The sequence below is a fragment of the Eschscholzia californica genome, unplaced genomic scaffold, assembly GCF_041429995.1.
Source record: "Eschscholzia californica isolate CP2 unplaced genomic scaffold, dmEscCali1.0.p SCAF_1, whole genome shotgun sequence".
In the NCBI taxonomy this organism is placed as follows: domain Eukaryota; kingdom Viridiplantae; phylum Streptophyta; class Magnoliopsida; order Ranunculales; family Papaveraceae; genus Eschscholzia; species Eschscholzia californica.
In genome coordinates, this window is record NW_028238198.1 from 9,147,027 (window position 1) to 9,166,121 (window position 19,095).

General features: G+C 36.2%; 2 protein-coding genes and 1 non-coding gene across 5 annotated transcripts in view; 2 read left to right on the top strand and 1 right to left on the bottom strand.

The window, feature by feature from the left end:
- Positions 1 to 19,095, top strand: part of PARC6 (plastid division protein) — a 92,379-nt gene that overhangs the window by 35,278 nt on the left and 38,006 nt on the right. The window lies entirely within an intron of this gene.
- The window catches only part of LOC147563895 (uncharacterized), a 47,093-nt gene that overhangs the window by 4,161 nt on the left and 23,837 nt on the right, over positions 1 to 19,095 (bottom strand). The window lies entirely within an intron of this gene.
- LOC147563896 (small nucleolar RNA snoR60) lies at positions 1,045 to 1,113 on the top strand. The gene has a single exon (XR_015231636.1). It is a non-coding gene; the product is annotated as a small nucleolar RNA snoR60 (small nucleolar RNA).

Sequence of the window (19,095 nt, forward strand, 5' to 3'; positions counted from 1 at the left end):
TTTTATTCATTGGATCTCTATGAGACATAATTAAGCCGCAATTACAGACATTGTTCTAGCTTCTGCCACCAAGTTGAGTCGGTTCTAAGATCAACAAGTACATGGTTTTGTTATTGGTAAAACCCCTTGAGGCCATCGAAAATGATGTCACTGCAATGCTAACGGTCTACCATTAGTAAGATTGATTTCCACCCAATTGAGACTAATTGAAGATACAAATTCCCACCAAACTAAATAGCCATATAGTATCCAGTGCTTGACAACGACAATTTTTTACACTTATCGTTTCTTTCTCTTTTCTTTCGTGTTTCTTTCTCTTTTCTTTCTCTTTTCTTTCGTGTTTCTTTTTCTTTTCTTTCGTATTCTCACCATCACCATCTTCATCATCCAAGGTCACGATTCAGACCAAGTTCCTATAAGAAGTTGTTATCTTTATTTTCGTTAATATGGATACGGCGTCTGAAACTATTTGGGGTATTTTGGTCATACATGAAGAAATATAGGTCCATAGGCGATTCTTGTTAGGCCAAGGTGGTAATGGCAATTTTCAGTCAATCGGGGAATAAACTCAATTACCAATCAGGCTTAGGGGGTAACGTAGAAAAACATTCATAAAAGTGGAGGGTTTCAGTAATTATTAATAAAAGTGGGGGGTTTCAGTAAACGCATTATCAGAAGTGGAGGTAAAACGTAAGAGGGCAAGAAAGTAATATTGAAAATATCAAAGTTAAATCTAACGAAGTTGGGGGGTTTCAGTAATTACTAATTAAAATGGGGGGTTTCAGAAAAGGCATTATCAGAGTTGGGGGGTTTCAGTAATTCTCCCTTTCTTTTCCATTTGATGTTATTTTCTTCCCAAAGGTTTTCTCTTGCTTGTTGGTATCCTTTTTTTTGGTGTTTTTTTGTTATTAGCTGTGGATAATGCTTTTAAACAATTTACGTCTTGATGATTACACTTATGAATCCCGACTTGTTGATTCTTTATTGGTAGTGTTTGAATGAATGTTGCATTTCTGTGCATAATCCTATACGCTGAATAGTTTAGAGCATGTGATGAATTACTCGGATTCCCCTTCAGGACTTCTGTGCATAATCCTTAAGTTTGTGCATGTTTGGTTTAATGATTCTATCAATCAACTCTTTTATAACTGCGCAGTGCTAGAAAAGTTGGATATATTAATCTGCTGCTGGAAGAATGAGAAGATTGCACACATTTCAGGCCTATGCTAATACGGTTTGCATGTGTTTATACTCCCCAACCAGTCAAGATTTGGGCACCGAATCTGCTGGCCCTCTTGTACAAAGGTTCGCTCACAGATATTCATGTTTTTCCTGGATTTTCTTCACTTAAGTGTGCACGGACCTATAGAAGTACGCTCATGTGAAAAAAGATGAAGATCAAATAATGGGGGAAAAAAAGTAGATGGAATGAAGCTTCTTCCATTTTACAATGTGAATCCGTCACATTCCTACCTTTGTCGCTAAATCTGAAATCCGTCACATTCCTACCTTTCAACAGAAACACAAGAGAGATGTGTGTGGTAAACTTTTTTTTTTTTTTGAAAAACGCTACGTATCAAACCTACGTATTTAAGTCCTTCTCAAACAAAAAATATATCTCAATTTGAATTAATGGAGAACAAACTGAAAATTTTGGAGTCCTCATTGGAAATTAAAGAGGAGAAACTAATGGTAGCTGAAGAAATAGTTGGGCTTCCAAGAGCTTCATCAAGTTGTGTAATTAAGTTTGTAGAACCACATCCACATTGATCTTTACTTTTTTTTTCTTATATGGGTTTCATTATTTTTGACAATTTGGTAATTAGCCTTGAAACGCAATTTTGTTACTAGAAAGATACTTATAGGGTCAGGAAAGTGGGTGAGAAGTTAGAAGTGCAACAGAGATTGAAGCCATTACTCTTACCTGAAGTAGATAGGCTGAAGCCGCTCGACAACAACCCCAAAGTTGGAGAGAAGAGAAAAGATGGAGGAGACCTAATAACATGAGAGAAAATATACTCAAATGGGATGAAATCCTTCCATTTTTTGTACCCTTACTGGTGTTAGTTGGAGGATTCTTAGTCACCTTCAAGAGTCAGTCTACCTGTCTGATGACCTGCAACTAATTACAAAACACGGTTTAAAGTTGAAGACTAAGTTGTGCAGAAGGAAAGAAAAATACACATGGCCAGCTTTTTTGTACGTACAAACCTCTCACATAAGAAGACACATCATGGGTCTCTACATACAACGCACTACCTTTATTAATGTCCCTGCTGTAGTCAGAAAGAGCTAAACTAACTCCAACACATGATATCCACCGTGAACTTGAATTGCCGTGTCTACTACTATCCCTAAATTTAGATCTCCTACCTGCTCAGCTAATCGGCAAAAGAAAATGCATTTTAAGAGTTCTTGTAGAATTGACTCTTTGATTTTAATGATCCCCGGCCTTTCTTGTTTCCATCCCGATTTAACTGGTTTGCTGATTCTAGAATAAACAATCTGACCTTCTCTAGCTCTATTCGACACTGGAACTGCACATTAGCTGAGCAACTCAACCGAACAATCACAATCTGATCTTCTCTAGCTCTATTCAACAATCTGCTGCTTCTAGAACGAACCCTAATAAACCAGTAACTCTATTGCGCAAAAAAATGATCTAACTTCAGTCTCATGACAGGATTTCAAAGTATTTGGCCCTCTAAGATGCTTCTTGCCAACAAATCAGCACACAATTAGATGTGTAACTTACCGAATTTGAAACAAGGTGAAATAGGAAACTGTTTTACACTTTTACCATCTCATCGGAATGGAAAGTAGGAGGGTATGGATTTGAGTAGCATTTCTAGAATAGTTCTCGTAAGCTTTCCACACCATCAATTTCGTCCAATGCACCTCTTTATAAAAGATGCATGGAAGTAGGCTTCAACTCCAACACATGAAGCCATCAATAAGCTCTGATGAGATATACCAGATTACTTAACATCAAAAGTTGAAATTTTGTTTCCTTTCTCCTTCCAGTATAATTGCATTTTCGCCTGCCGGCTCATCAAAAGTTGAGAAACACATGAAGTGTTTCTCAAAATAAGTATAAAGCTGACAGAAGACTTTCCAACAGATGATCGGCACATAATTGAGTTTCATTTGCAGTCTGTTGACAAGTTTCAACAAAATTAATTAATTCAATTGTTCCAAATGGTAAGTTACATCAACCATGTTGAAAGATCCGCAGAGCAAGAGGAAAACATGCATTATAATTATAATGAGCCTATCCGTTATTGTCAGGCACATCAAGACCAAATTAACCACGGATCGAACAAAAATGGGTGGAAGACAAAAATAAAGGGATTCAAATTTTAAAACAGTGGTGCTGTTTATATTGTGTTTTCGTGGTCCTTCACCCCACGAAACATATGTATACACGAGCAAAATTGATATAAATAATCTTTAATTGGAAAATTGTAATATCATCAAACACAGTTGAGGAAAAAGGGTTTGTCATACCTTAAAGAATTCCCCTGCGGTCTCCTGCAATGGATTTCTATACACCCATAGAATATTACTACAATATCATCTAGAAACTAATAATCAGCACCAAGTTAGAATTCATGTACCATTCAAAAAAATGCGATATGTAACCGCATAACAAGTAGGAATATGAACAGAAGTACTTGATACTATTCTACAGAAAATCAAATGATATAGTTGTACTTGTCGTAAGTGGAAACAAGAACACACCTCATCAAGCATAGGTTTAAACCATCTAAAATAATTACCAGGTGAGAACCAGATACATCGAGTGATTACCCAATCCAGAGAACATTTATATTCTGTCAGCTTTCCCGAAATTGGCCTAATTACATGAAGTGAAACTCTGAAGTTCAACGATCTACTTACTCTAGTAACCAACAACAAGCAAACTAAGAAATGAAAAAGACGGGATACTTCATTTTGAAAAAGATCGATATGATAAACTAGATGATGGATAAAATCTGAGTGCGGGACATCTATATCCACAAATTCTACTCGCTTCCTTATCTCATCGATAAAATGTTCTTATCACTGAGATTTCTAAGCGACACACATGATTTATGAGCCATGTTTCAAAGATCTTAATAATGCACTTTTACGAATTCAGAAGCATTACAGCAGACGTACCAAAACTTAAGAAACCTGGTATCTGAATTCTAAAGGACCTTAGTGTAGTGTCAACTTTATTAGAATGAGCCACAAAACCCTTCCCAAATATCAGAAAACAGAAATGGACGTGCAATCAGCGTCGCCTGTCAGCTATAATATGCATAAAAAGTAGAAGTAACAAGTTCATTAAGTGGTCCTTACAATGTCTTCCCACAGGTTGAGATTACAAATTTGTGAAGCCGCTCTTCGTTTAAGAAGCCAAGTAGATAATATGGTCTTAACGAAATTTATTTTCACATGTGGCCAAAAGCATGCCCTTGTTAACGGACAACGAAATGCAGCTTATCTTATGTAGCAGGCCATTCATGCGACTTGTTATTGAATTATCTCAAAGCTGCCGCACCACTATTCATGTCTAGGTTATTCGTACTAGATAAACGTAAGATCATCTTATCCTTTCATAAAACCACATTATCTTAAATGCTCAGGCTACTCCAAATAAAGTAACCAGCAAAATTCTTATAATTTGAGTGATTTATGTAGTCATCACTAGTGAGAAACCTCATCTTTGACAAATATCTGAACTATTTACGTGATATTTAAGCGAAGTGCAAAGAGAGAAATACCTTCGGTGATGCAAAAGTACAACCCCATAGAAAGAAGCAACTATCGACGTGCAAAACCCACCAAGAAACTAAATGAATAGATCAACGACAAATTATAGGAAGTAGTCAGATTACCAAGTAAGGCGGGCACGCCCCAAACCAATTACAATGAGCACTTGAAGGTGTCCCGTACCCCACCTTTTCCCTTTTGGGTACAACCTATTTTCACATTACGCAGTGTGCCTTCCTCTTCTTTGCTGGTGTCGACTTCCATAAGAAATCTTTCATGATATTTAACCAGTCATCACGGGAGATTTCTCAATAAGAGTTGAGCGTAGGTTCCTGACAGATGGTGTTTCATAAAGTATTATGCCAATACTAGATTTACAACTGATTCATGTTCATACATATACAACCATTTCACTAGGAATTTTGAGTAATTATGTAAATTCTACGACAGCAAATGTGTGATATACGTTCTTGAACTCCGACTGAAGCTAACTCGATATAGAAGATAACTATTTCGTAGTTTCTACAATTTTTAGGACATAGATACATATATGTAAGTCTTTTCTCTAAAAAGGAAAAATAGGAAATACTTGCATGCGTGTATTTCTCAAATCAATACATGTTATATGCTCACCAGTCACCACAATATACGTGTATTTCTTACCGCACAAAAAACACCAAAATCAACATTCTCAGCAGAGCGAGGAAGAGGCCTCTTAGCAATGGTTCTTCTCAGTTATATAAGTTAAGATTTTGAACTAATGTGATCACAGTAATACACGTAACCAGACAAATACTTAAAGCCACAACTTTAAGAAACTTTTAGTGAAAATGACCTAGCTTGAAATGTGCAATGTAAAAATATACAGGGATTCCAAACCTTAACAATATCAGCAGCACTTTCTTGACAGAGAATTTTCATACCATTTAGTTTTGGTAGTTCCTCTGTGGTACGCAAGAAAATCAATTGAAAAATTCCTATATAACTAGCTGTACCTAGAAATAACGTGTTAGAACTTAGAAGTAGCATTGTCTCGAGACCTTCTCAAGAGAAGGAAATATGAAGAATTCCTGCAAAAGATGTTAATGGTAGGAGAAACCATTATTTATAAGAAACATTCAGAAAGAAGAAAGTAAGCAGGAAACGTCTGCTTCAGTAAGCAACTGATCCACCTCATATTTCGACTTCCATAAGAGTTCCTGATTTGCACCACTCGTGAGAGCTTCTAAACAAAAGGAAGTACGGAGAATTTCTGAAATATACTCTCTGAATTTCAGAATATGCTTCAGTATCCAGTGCATCCCACACAAGAGAATACGTAAACTGCCAAATAGTTTCATCATTTGACTCAAATAGTTGAGAGACTCCCCGACTCCCAAACATATGGTGTAACCAAAAGCTTACTGACAACCTTGTTAAAGACCAGGAAACCAGCAACCATATAAGCTTAAACTGCGGGATCACTCGAGCATGACATAACGAGGTATGTTATAGATCGGCTTAACCACTTGAAACACAATATTCAAATCTTACCCTAAAGCTAACATGGCCGATGGAAGCAGCCATACTTGTACATATGTGTCCTCGTGTACATATTACTGAAAGGGGTTTGGTTGCAGAATTCCATAAAGCACAGAACAATGAAAACCCTAATAATCTAGACATTAAACGTTATCACAGAAGAATGTGAAGCCAGTGATGGAGACACTGGCAGGAATTCCAGCAAAATATGTTACAGGTTAACACTTCCAAGAAGAATATAAGAAAAATTCCCGCAAGAAGATGTTAATGGTAGGAGAAAACATTATTATGAAAATATCCGCAAAGAAGAACATAACCAGGGAAACCTGGTGACAAACTAAGCAACATATCTACCTCATATTGGGTCAAAGAGTCGTAGGCTGCCATCCTGATTTGCACCACTCACGAGTCACGAGACCTTCTAAACAGAAGGAAATATGGAGGAGGATTTCTGCAATATACTCTTTGAAGCTTCAGAATGTGCTTCAGTATTCAGTGCACCCCATCTTCAGTACTGACAACTAGATTTCGATCAAGAAACCAGAAACCACATAAGCTGAAACAGCGAAAGGACTCCAGCATGACATAACAAGATATATTAAAGTTCACCTTAACTAGATCCAACAAAATAACATGTATATTACTAAATGATGGCGTAACAAAGGTACTACCAAACTCGGATAGGAAACAATATTCAGATCTTACCCTACAGCAAACATGGCCAATGAACAGCCATACTTGTCCACATGTTTTCTCATGTACGAGTTACTGAAAGGGTTTTGGTTGCAGAATTCCTTAAAGCACAGAGGAAAGAAAACCCAATAATCTGAACAACAAGAAATATAGTTGGAACAATCCGTTGTTACGGAAGCAACTATAACTACCACTGAAAATATTTTGTTCTTGAAAGCAACCTGGGAAGACCCAGTTCAGGATTATGAGACCAATAGCTGCGAAAGCCGGAAGAACCTACAACGCATCTTCCCTGCGAATGATGCATGACCAAGACGGGAAATACATTATACGAGCAAGCATGTTAGCATGGAATGTTTGCAACAACAGAGCAAACCAGATCTCATTTAACTTGTTCCAAATACTCTATAAATATAAGGTGATCCTATTGCAGTTTCAACCTAACAAGATTTTCTCGCAATTTGTGTTCATGAACCAGCATAAAACTGTATGCTTTAAGTTGAGACATTGATGACTCTTGGTCGTGATGTACCTAATGTCAGGTGTAACAATAAACATATATTCGGAGAATAAGAAATTGAAGCCCCCTCCTCGAAACGAGATTAAAGAAAGATAGCTAAGTGAAGAATCAAACTTAGATACATAACAGCTGAGAACTACTAGAAGTTTGGGTCCTCAAACTTCTAGTATATAAGTTGCTCACCACAAAATCCCGATTCTTAGGGAAGCTATGATGATATAACATAGTTTCCTATGTTTACTCTGCTTTTGTTTTCTATATTATTTTTCTATATAGTCATCTAAGTTTCAAAAAATTTCCAGATAATTCAAATATTCCTGAACCAATAGATATCTGTGGATTTAAGTTAAGAATTGACGCAAACCTCTTGTTCCTTTGTTCGATATCTGGGACCCCACAAAAAGGTTTTGTAACTCCAAAAATCGTAGTCACGAAGAGGCAAATTGTCCATGTCCATTGGAAAAATGAAGGATAATCCAGTTCAATTGTATTTGTCTGAAGAAAATAACTGTACTCGCCTGGACTAACATAATAACATTTTGCCTTCTTCAAAAGAACTAATAACAGTCCAGGTAAAAATAGCAAACCCAGCTCTCTGCAACACTTCGACAGTTCCTTCCCACTAAAGTACTTGCAAAATGACAGAGAAGTTCCCAACGGTTGCAAGACACTACGCCTTCAAAACTAATATAAATTTATTTTTTTGCGTTGTTCCAAACATTGATATAGCTCAAGGACTTGCTGACCAGCTATCTTTAGACACCCGATATTCACTTAGACACTTTAACAGCTTCCCACTAAAATACTTCTCCAACTAGTAAAAAGTATCAAAGTAATATAATTTTACCTTCTTGAGGAAAAAATAAGGACAAGAAGGCCATGCAGACTCAGCTTTCTGTGGACAACCAATATACACTTTGACAGTTCAACAATGGGCTACATCCCACTGAAGTACTTCTCAAGAGTCAATATCAGTACAAAGTGACAAAAGAGTTCCGACAGTTCCACAACACATGATTGAGTCTTGTACGTTGTCTATGAACAAAATTCAACAGAATCGATTAAGTCAGTTGTTCCAAAAAATGCAAAGTTCTTATTATTTGAGTAATTTATGTAGTCACTATCTTTGAGAAATATCTGAACTACTTACGGGATATTTGAGTAAGTACGAAGAGAGTAATACCTTTGGTGACACAAAAGTACAACCCCATTGAAGAAGCAACTATTGTCGTACAAAACCCACCAAGAAAGTATAGTAAGTAGTCAGATTACCACGTAAGGCGTACACGCGCAGACCAACTATAATGAGCACTTGAAGGTGTCACATGCCCCACCTTTTTCCTTTAAGGTACAAACTATTTCCAATTTCACCGGAGATTTCTCAATAACTGTGAAGTGTATGTTCCTAGCAGATGGTGTTTTAAAAAGTATTATGCCAATACTAGATTCACCTAAGCCAATCCCGACCAATCCCTGAAGACAATCATCTCACAAGGATTTTTGAGTTATTATGTAAATTCTACAACTGTTACACTCTGAAAACCACGACAGCCTCATGTGAATATTTTGTTTCTAGGTAACAGATCCACGACAAGAAAATCTGCACTCCACTACCAAATGTAAGACTTTGGCTTCTAAAGCAGATTGAAAATGGAGTAACAGCGCTTAACAACAAATGTATGGTATACGTCCTTGAACCCCGATTGAAGCTAACTCAATATAGAAGATAATTATTTTGTAGTTTCTACAATTATTATGACATAGACACATATATGTATATATACACTTACAGACTCAGCCCTTTGTGGACAACCAATATGCACTTTGACAGTTCAACAATTGGCTACTTCCCGCTGTAGTACTTCTCAAGAGTCCAGATCAGTACAAGGTGACAAAAAAGTTCCAACAGTTCCACGCCACATGATTGAGTCTTATTGTTTGTTGTTTATGAACAAAATTCAACAGAATTGATCAAGTCAAATGTTCCAAAAAGTGAGATACAATACTCTGAAAGACAAGGATATGCCAGAGAAATTATGCATTATCAGATAGTCATAATGAATCTATCGGTCACTGTCAGTATACTATATATCTAGACCAAATCATAACCCAAGGACCGAACAGAAAGGGCTAAAGACAAGAAATACGAAACAGAAAGGTTTAACTTTTGCTTCGTTTGATTTGTGCATGTGGCCGTCAACTCACAAGACATATACAGTATATAAACAAGCAAAGGTGTTCTGATTAGAACATAAAAAGTATCACGACCAGAAACGACATATCAAAGGAGATAGTTTCACCTAATGTTGCAGACACTTGGAATCCATCATCCATGTACAAGCCACATAAGCTATGGCTAAGTAACGAAGGAGTTATTTCAGAGTAGATGCCACACTACTCATATCTAGGTTCTTAATACTGGATGCAAGTGACTTCCTGCCCATCATAAAAATATATATCTTATATGCTCAGACTTCCCCAAATCACGACAAATTCCTTATAATTTCAGTGATTTATATAGTCACCAATGAAAACCCCCATCTTTGACAACTATCTAAACTAAAGCAAAGGCAAAGAGAGTAGCACCGTTAATCACATAAGCATTTGTAAGCCAGAAGCAATACAGTACACATAAGATGCGTAGGAACTAATGCTTAGTCTATTGAGATACTAATACCAAAACGTAAGAAACCTGGGATCATTCTCCAATAACCACCGCATGGCGTGCGTCTAATTAACTCATTTAACATGAGCTTCGACCAACCTAGACGAGCTTTGATGAACCAAAATAGTCAATAACATCATTAAATAGTGTCTCCAACCTAGAATCTTAGGAACATAGAGTCAGATCCCCAGATGACAATTCCAACAAGTCTGCGTTATCCTGAATCTGGACAGATCAGAAGCCCTTCCAAGACAAAAATAAGAAAGATCAATTTGGTAAACGCGAACAGTGCCCTCTAAGGGTTCTCGTCGTAAGAGCGGATTAAATGTGATGGCAACCTTACTGAATGATGTTCAGTACAGTCTCAACTGTACTCACATGAGACGAGTAACCATCCTGAATTTCAGAAAACATGAAAATGGACATCTAATCACCATAAAAAGTAACAAGTTGTATAAGTGGTCATAATTACGCCCTTCAACAGGTTGAGATTACAAAAGCAAGTGGCATCAGAGGCGAGCAAAACTTGCAGTAAACATGACGATGAAGAGATTTCTAATACATCACATACATACATCGTTAATAAAACAGAGTCCCAAATCGTCCAGCTGTTTTCCCTTCAAGGGTAGAATAGTACAAGTCTACTCTATGGGAAACCCATACCCATGAAAAATAAATATGCTACAGAAGTATCTCTTCTTAATGTAAGGTAGTGAGGAGAAAGCTAACCCTAGTAGCTAATATCCCTTAGCCACATGTTATGTTCCCAGAGTATCCTCCGAAAAGTTTTGTGGGACTGACTTAAGATTGCATTTATTTATTTCCTAACCCGTCCTTCACAAGCTTAAGTTCCTTGCAGAAATTGAAAGTATTGGCAATGTGAAACTTACAGAGTTTGAGATAATGAAATAAAGCAGCACACAGTAACATGTGAAACATACGGAGTTTGAGACGCGGCAACCAGACCGAATACATTAACAACTCCAACCATCTGACCAAAATGGACAATGGGAGGATGCAGATCATCTGAATAGCATTTCTCGAAAATTCTAGTAAGCTTTTTACTTCATCCGAATACATAAAAGTAGGCTTCCAGCTCCAAATCGTGAAGCCACCAATAAACTTTGATGGAAAATACCAGAGTACTTTACAAATAAAAGTTCAGAAATGAGTTTCCCATGAACTTTAACCAAAGAGATTATTTCACCATTGTCAAGGAGCCATAAACTTTAACTGCCAACATATTACATTCTCTCTTTTTGACGTGAACAATTAGAGTTTATGTTTACAATACATAGTTGTTCATGTCCAATCTAAGCCATACTGAGAATGAAAATAAGGATATCAAAAGTGATAATAGCCCATACAAGAAATTTAGACCCATCTCTCTCTAGACAACCAATATGCTTTCATAGTCCACAATGGGTTCCAGATATAGAGAACTTAGCATCTTTGATTTTCATCGATTACTGAAAACAAATTCAACATTTTGTTGGGGCTACATATATAGAAGAAAAACAATCGGTTTCTTCCCTCTCAAGTAATTCTGAAGATCCGTACAGAGTGTAAAAGAGTTTCCAACAGTTCAATGTCAACAAATTTGAACAAATTCATCAAATGGATTGTTCCAAACAAATGTAAAACAGCGGGGCTGAAAGATGCGTCAAAAGAAAAGGATATAACAAGAAAGGCGGAACACAAGTATAAAGGGAAAGGTGAAACCTTTGTGCCATTTAAATTCTGTTATTATGGTCCTTAAACAACGAAATATATACATCTACATGTATAATCCTTTCCATTGTGCAAGCAAAATTGGTTGGACAAGCCTACATTCCAATCTAATGTTGAAGCCAATAGGCATCCATATAGAAGCCTTTTCTAGGTTCCTGGTACTGGATAAATGCAACTTCATAACAGTCTAATCGATCATAAAAATAAACGTTTGGACTTCTCCATATCACATGACCTATTGATAAACCAGGGTACATTGCCTAGTGGTCACCCTCAGCGTCACAATTCTCAGACGATGTCCTGCCATCAAAACTCCAGCTTTAACAACAAATAAGAGCACAAAAGACGTTGCAGATAAAGTGGACCAAGGGAATCTGGTCAATACAACGTTTAACAAATAGTTTTGAAAACAAAGGAGTCAAAAAAACAAATGAATTTAAAAGTTTTTGGTCAAAAAGTTTGAAAATGAATAGTGACGACAAACCAGCTTTCAGGAATCGAATCATTTAAGCCACCAAATTATATATATATTGATTCATTATGTTCTTGAAAAACCGGTACATTTCCGAAAAGTCACCATTATCATCACAATTCACAGTTATAAATGAAACTTTATAACAGTTTGAAATCATAAAACTGAAACATTTGTAAAAAGAATGTAAATGACTGAGGACTCCCGAACGCACACATACAAAAAAAACAAAAACAAAAAAGAAAAGAAACGTTTTGACAATCATTGTCAAAGAACCATGACGGAAACTAGTTTCCAAGACATGAATCATTTAAGCCGACAAGTTATTTATTTTGATTCATTACGTCGTTGGATGACTAGTACAATCCCTAGTAGTCGCCATCATCATCACAATTCTAAACATGATGTCATTCAGTTCAAAATCCACGTTTAACAACAAATAAGAGCAGATCTGACGTTTGAAAATAAAGTGGGTCACTCGAATATGGGTCAATACAAGGTTTAACAAATCGTTTTAAAACATAAAGATTACGAAAAACAGATGTATATAAGGGTTTTGGGTTAAAAAGTTCGAAAACTAATCGCGATGACAAACCAGCTTTCAAAAAACGAATCATTTAAGCCGCCAAGTTATTTATATTGATTCGTTATGTTCTTGAAAAACCGGTACATTTCCGAGCAGTCACCATTATCATCACAATTCACAGTTATAAATGAAACTTCGTAGTAGTTTGAAATAAAAAACAGTTGGGAAAAAGAATGTAAATGTTTACGAAATCCCGAACACACATAGAAAAAAAACAAAACAAAAGAAAAATAATTACACAAGCAATGTCAAAAAACCATGACGAAAACTAGTTTCCAAGACATGAATCATTCAAGCTGTCAAGTTATTTATTTTGATTCATTACGTCGTTGGAAGACTAGTACATTTCCTAGTAGTCACCATCATCATCACAATTTAAAACATGATGTCATATAGTTCAAATCCACGTTTAACAACAAATAAGGGCAGAACTGACGTTTGCAGATAGAGTGGGTCACTTGAATTGGTCCATACCAGATTTAACAAATCGTTTTGAGAACATACAGAGTATGAAAACAGATGAATTTAAGGGTTTTGGTTAGAACGTTTGAAATGAATCGAGATGACAAACCAGCTTTCAAGAAATGTATCATTTAAGCCGCCAAGTTATTTATATTGATTCGTTACGTTCTTGAAAAACAGGTACATTTCCGGAAGTCACCGTTATCATCACAATTAATAAAAATCAATGAAACTCGATAGTAGTTTGACATCATAGAACTGTTGGGTTGAGGACTCCCGAACACACACATACAAGAAGAAAACAAAAAAGAAACATTTTGACAAGCATTGACAAAGAACCATGACGAAAACTAGTTTCAATAGACATGAATCATTTAAGCCACCAAGTTATTTATTTTGATTCATTACGTCTTTGAAGGACTAGTACATTTCCTAGTAGTCGCCATCATCGTCACAATTCTAAACATGATGTCATGCAGTTCAAAATCCCCGTCTAACAACAAATAAGAGCAGATTTGACGTTTGCAGATTACGTGGGTCACTCGAATATGGTCAATACAAGGTTTAACAAATCGTTTTAACACAAAAATTACAAAAAACAGATGCATTTAAGGGTTTTGGGTTAAAAAGTTTGAAAATGAATTGTGATGACAAACCAGCTTTCAAGAAATGAATGGTTTAAGCCGCCAAGTTATTTATATTGATTCGTTATGTTCTTGAAAAACCGGTACATTTCCGAGCAGTCACCATTATCATCACAATTCACAATTATAAATGAAACTTCGCAGTAGTTTGAAATTATAGAATATAAAACAGTTGAAAAAAAGAATGTTAATGTTTAAGGAATCTCGAACACACATACACAAAAATAATACAAAAGAAAAATATTTGGACAAGCATTGTCAAAGAACCATGACGAAAACTAGTTTCCAAGACATGAATCATTTAAGCCGCCAAGTTATTTATTTTGATTCATTACGTCGTTGAAAGACTAGTACATTTCCTAGTATTTGCCGTCAAAGTTCTCGACATGATGTCATGCAGTTCAAAATCCACGTTTAACAACAAATAAGAGCAGATTTGACATTTGCAGATTATGTGGGTCACTCGAATATGGTCAATGCAAAATCATTTTAAAACATAAAGATTACAAAAAACAGATGCATTTAAGGGTTTTGGGTTAAAAAGTTCGAAAATGAATTGTGATGACAAACCAGCTTTCAAGAAACGAATCATTTAAGCCGCCAAGTTATTTATATCGATTCGTTATGTTCTTGAAAAACCGGTACATTTCCGAGCAGTCACCATTATCATCACAATTCAAAGTCATAAATGAAAGTTCGCAGTAGTTTGAAATTATAGAATAAAAAAAGTTGGAAAAATCATTTTGAAACATAAAGATTACAAAAAACAGATGCACTTAAGGGTTTTGGGTTAAAAAGGTTGAAAATGAATTGTGATGACAAACCAGCTTTCAAGAAACGAATCGTTTAAGCCGCCAAGTTATTTATATCGATTCATTATGTTCTTGATAAAAACCGGTACATTTCTGAGCAGTCACCATTATCATCACAATTCACAGGTTATAAATGAAACTTCGTAGTAGTTTGAAATTATAGAATAAAAACCAGTTGGAAAAAAGAATGCTAATGTTTAAGGAATCCCGAACACACATACACAAAAACTAAACATTCAGACAAGCATTGTCAAAGAACCATGACGAAAACTAGTTTCAAAGACATGAATCATTTAAGCCGCCAAGTTATTTATTTTGATTCATTACGTCGTTGAAAGACTAGTACATTACCTAGTAGTCGCCATCATCGTCACAATTCTAAACATGATGTCATGTAGTCCAAATCCGGGTTTAGCAAATGGCTTTTAAAACATTAAGAGTAAGAAAAACATATGCATTCATGGGTTTTGGTTTAAAAAGTTTGAAATTGAATCGTGATGGAAAACTTACTTTCAAGACATAAATCATTTCAGCCCCCAAGGAATTTATTTTGATTCATTATGTCCTTGAAAGACTAGTACATTTCCTAGAAGTTATCACCATCACAATCCTAAATGGAAAACAAACACTTCAATAGAGATGGAAAACTAGTTATCGAGACATGAGACACTTAGAAGAGGATATATACACAGTCAACTAGTTAGGGTTCAGATCGTGCATATATAGCAGGCTAATTTGAAACAAACTTGAGATTCAAAAATATATCAGTAAGCTAAAGTTTAAGAAGATAGAAGAGGATAAACCCTAATTCCTGCTTCAAGATCGTTTCCGTATGTGATCCTTGATCGGTTAATCCACAACGTAGGCCCCCGTTGGCTCCATATAAATCAAGAATGAAAGTTAGGGTTTAATAAAAGAATAAGAGTTCTTCTTGAATGAAACAAGACAGGTAGGGAATAACAATCTAGGGTTCAAGAAATATGGTAAACGAACAGTAATAGCACTTCTTGAAAGAATCTGACGACGATCGGTTACCAAAATCGAGCGCTAACCCGAAGAGATTTAGGGTTAATCGAAGAGTGAAGACCGATGAATTAAACCCTAAAATCAAAGTAGAAGAAGAAGAACAATTATGGTTTAGGAAAGATCGTCAATGACTTGTTCGTGATCAGAAAGATAAGACAACGAAGATTAGGGCAAGAATTGTAATTTCATAAAGATCGTAGTAGATCGGTTCGCCATCGACCAAGAACCTTTCCCGCTAAACCACACCCGCCAGAGAAAAACGCGGAACCTGATTTTATTCGTTGCCTATAGGAGGTCATTTAAAGTAAATCACTAAACTACCCCTATGGAAATACTAAAGACTAAAGAAGGGTTAAAATAGGAACGATTGTATAACTTTTTTTTTTTTTTTTTTTTTGGTAATTCCATTACAATTGGTGTTGATACATCATAGATGTGATAAGCTTGATTACTACCCATACAAACTCAAACAAACCGGGCCTATAGCCCATCTAAATTATAGCCTGAAGCCATCTAAACTATGGCCTAAAGCCCAGCTATATTATTATTAATACCCTAATAATCCCATTTTAAATAGGGGTATTTAGTGTTTGGGTCAAGGATAAGTACCGGCATTAGCATTTAGGTCACAAGTTTGTCCGTTATAGCCTTTGGGTCACGGACTAACAGTTGACCGCGTTGACCGTCGACGAAAACTAACTACCGTTTCAATTCACCCGAAATTACTGTTTCACCCTAACTCTTAAATATAAATTACCGCATAACCTAACCTAATTCCGTTAGCTTGACGGAATGAATCCGACGGCCTGGATTCGTTCTGAATGGACGGTCAGATTGAAATAAGAAAATATAATCGGGTCAGATTCGTTATATCTCTTTCCCGCGATAGAATTGGGGATTTTCGAAATTCCTAGGGTTTGTGCGATTTCAGTGCGATTTTAGTGTTTGGGGGTTTAGGGTTCTTGCGATTAGGTCAATTTCCGGCTGGTTACATGTTCGTGCGAGCTTCTCTGTTTACTTCGAAGACAAATCTCTAGGGTTTACAAGGCAGTAAGGTAAGTGTTCATCGATTTTCATGTGAATTTTTGACCTAATTTCTATTTAGAACTGTTCTAAGATTTCAAACTTGTTACCATGTTTACCATGTTTGTAACCTAATTTCCATATGAATGATTAACCTAATTTCTATTTAGATTAACCTAATGATTACCATATTTGTAACCTAATTTCCAAGATTTCGAACTTTCTCTCTCTGGATGTAGGTTTAGGGTTTAGATTGCTGAAGAGCTTAATGATTAACCTAATGATTACTGATGGGCCTAAAAATAGGTCTATTCCCGCAAGTATACGGGGTCAAGTTATAGTATTTATAATAAGATCGAGTATCGTCCCAAGAGATAGGAGGGTAACTTCGGATATTGGATGCGGGTTTAGCCCAATAATCAAAATGTCAATAGCTAACTTAGACTACACACACACACCCCACATAAAATTGATGATTGATATATGAGAAATAAGAAAACAAATAAAAGTAAATAAGCTATCAAAGAGAGGGGAGAAGAGGATATCTAAGGTTATAAAATCCACCACATAATTTCACTTTATAAAACAAGCACTTAATCACTTAAATCTCTTTTGTATTTACTCGGGATCCAATATAATGAACTATTTGGATTCCGGATGATATTCTAGATGAAACAATTTTATAATTAAGAATGTATGATTGACTACCATATAAAACTAATTTCCTACACTATCATTCAAGATCTACAAGGCATATCTCATCTAATAAATCAATAAAAGCATGAAATATCTAATTATAATACATGAATGATAATAAGGTTATAGAATCAACATGAAATGACAATCAATAGGCATTGAAGCACATCAAAGGATTTAATTAATCAAGAACAAGTATTATAAAGATCCAAAATGGGTTTCATTCACAACCTTAGATTGCTAAATTAACTATACATGAAATCTAGAATAACATTCATTGACATTGTAAAATAAATGAAAATACTAAGAAATTAATGGAAAGAAATCACCAAGAATGCTCAAATTCCATATCCCCATGTATCTCCAATTTGTCCAAGATTTGCTCCATCTATGCTCAAGAATGTTACTCCAAGAAATCCAAGTAATAGCTATTTTATTGCAACCCAAATAAGAAAAAGAAAGAAAAGAAGGAAGCAATTAGATGTAGAAAGAAGTTAGAAAGAAGAGATGAAAGGGGATAAAGATGATGGAAGAATATGGAAGAAAGAAGAAGATGACTATTAATGGTAGTAAGAATAGTGGTAGAGAAGAAAGTAGTAGTATTAGTAGAGAAGATAGAAAAAGAATGGGAAAAATTGATTAGGTTGAAGAAAGAAATAGGTAAGAAGAGGTAGAAGAAAAGAATGGGGGATTAGGGTTAGAAGATAGAAAGAGAAGTGGCTTAGAAATTAGATAAGGAAGCCATTTGAGAGGGTTGTTGAAGTCTAGATTAAATGAAGGAGAAAGAGACTTATTTATAGGTGGGTTAGGGTTTTTGGTGGTTAAAATGGTAAAAAGGGTAAATTGGAGGGCTACTTTTGGGAATTAATGGGTTAAAGTGCAAAAACCCTAAAATAATTCAAATAGGCTGGCGGCTGGGGTTAGTTGCTGAAATCCGGATGCTAAGGTGTTTCTCGGGTAATGACATTAAGTGCGGCATCAAGCAGGGAGCGTCGGATGAGGAGAACGCGGGATCTGGACTTCGGGGAAACAGACACGTGGGCGGGAGCACGTTAATAAAAAGTTTCGGGTAACACGGGAATGGATAAGGAGCTGACGCTCAGCATCCGTTAGATCTTGAAAGCGCGGTAAGTAGCGGTCACGATTAAAACGTGGGAAGGGGCTACGGATTCTAAGTTGCGACGGGCTACACAGGATGGAATAAAACAGGGGATGCACAGTAACCGTCGATATGGGACACTCGGAGACGAACGGTCAAGATTAAAATGTTGAAGTGGGACTACCGTACTAACTTCCAACGCGCTTCACCGGATCAAGCTTATAAGGGTCACTTCGCTGCTGAGCGCTAACACGGGAACCGCGTATACCAACCTCCATACATCGACACGTGTCCCTAACCGTACCGCGGGCCAGAAACTAACCCGAGCTTGTACCGAATGTTGACCAAATGTTGACCCAACTTTGACCTTGATTTATTCCTCCATCC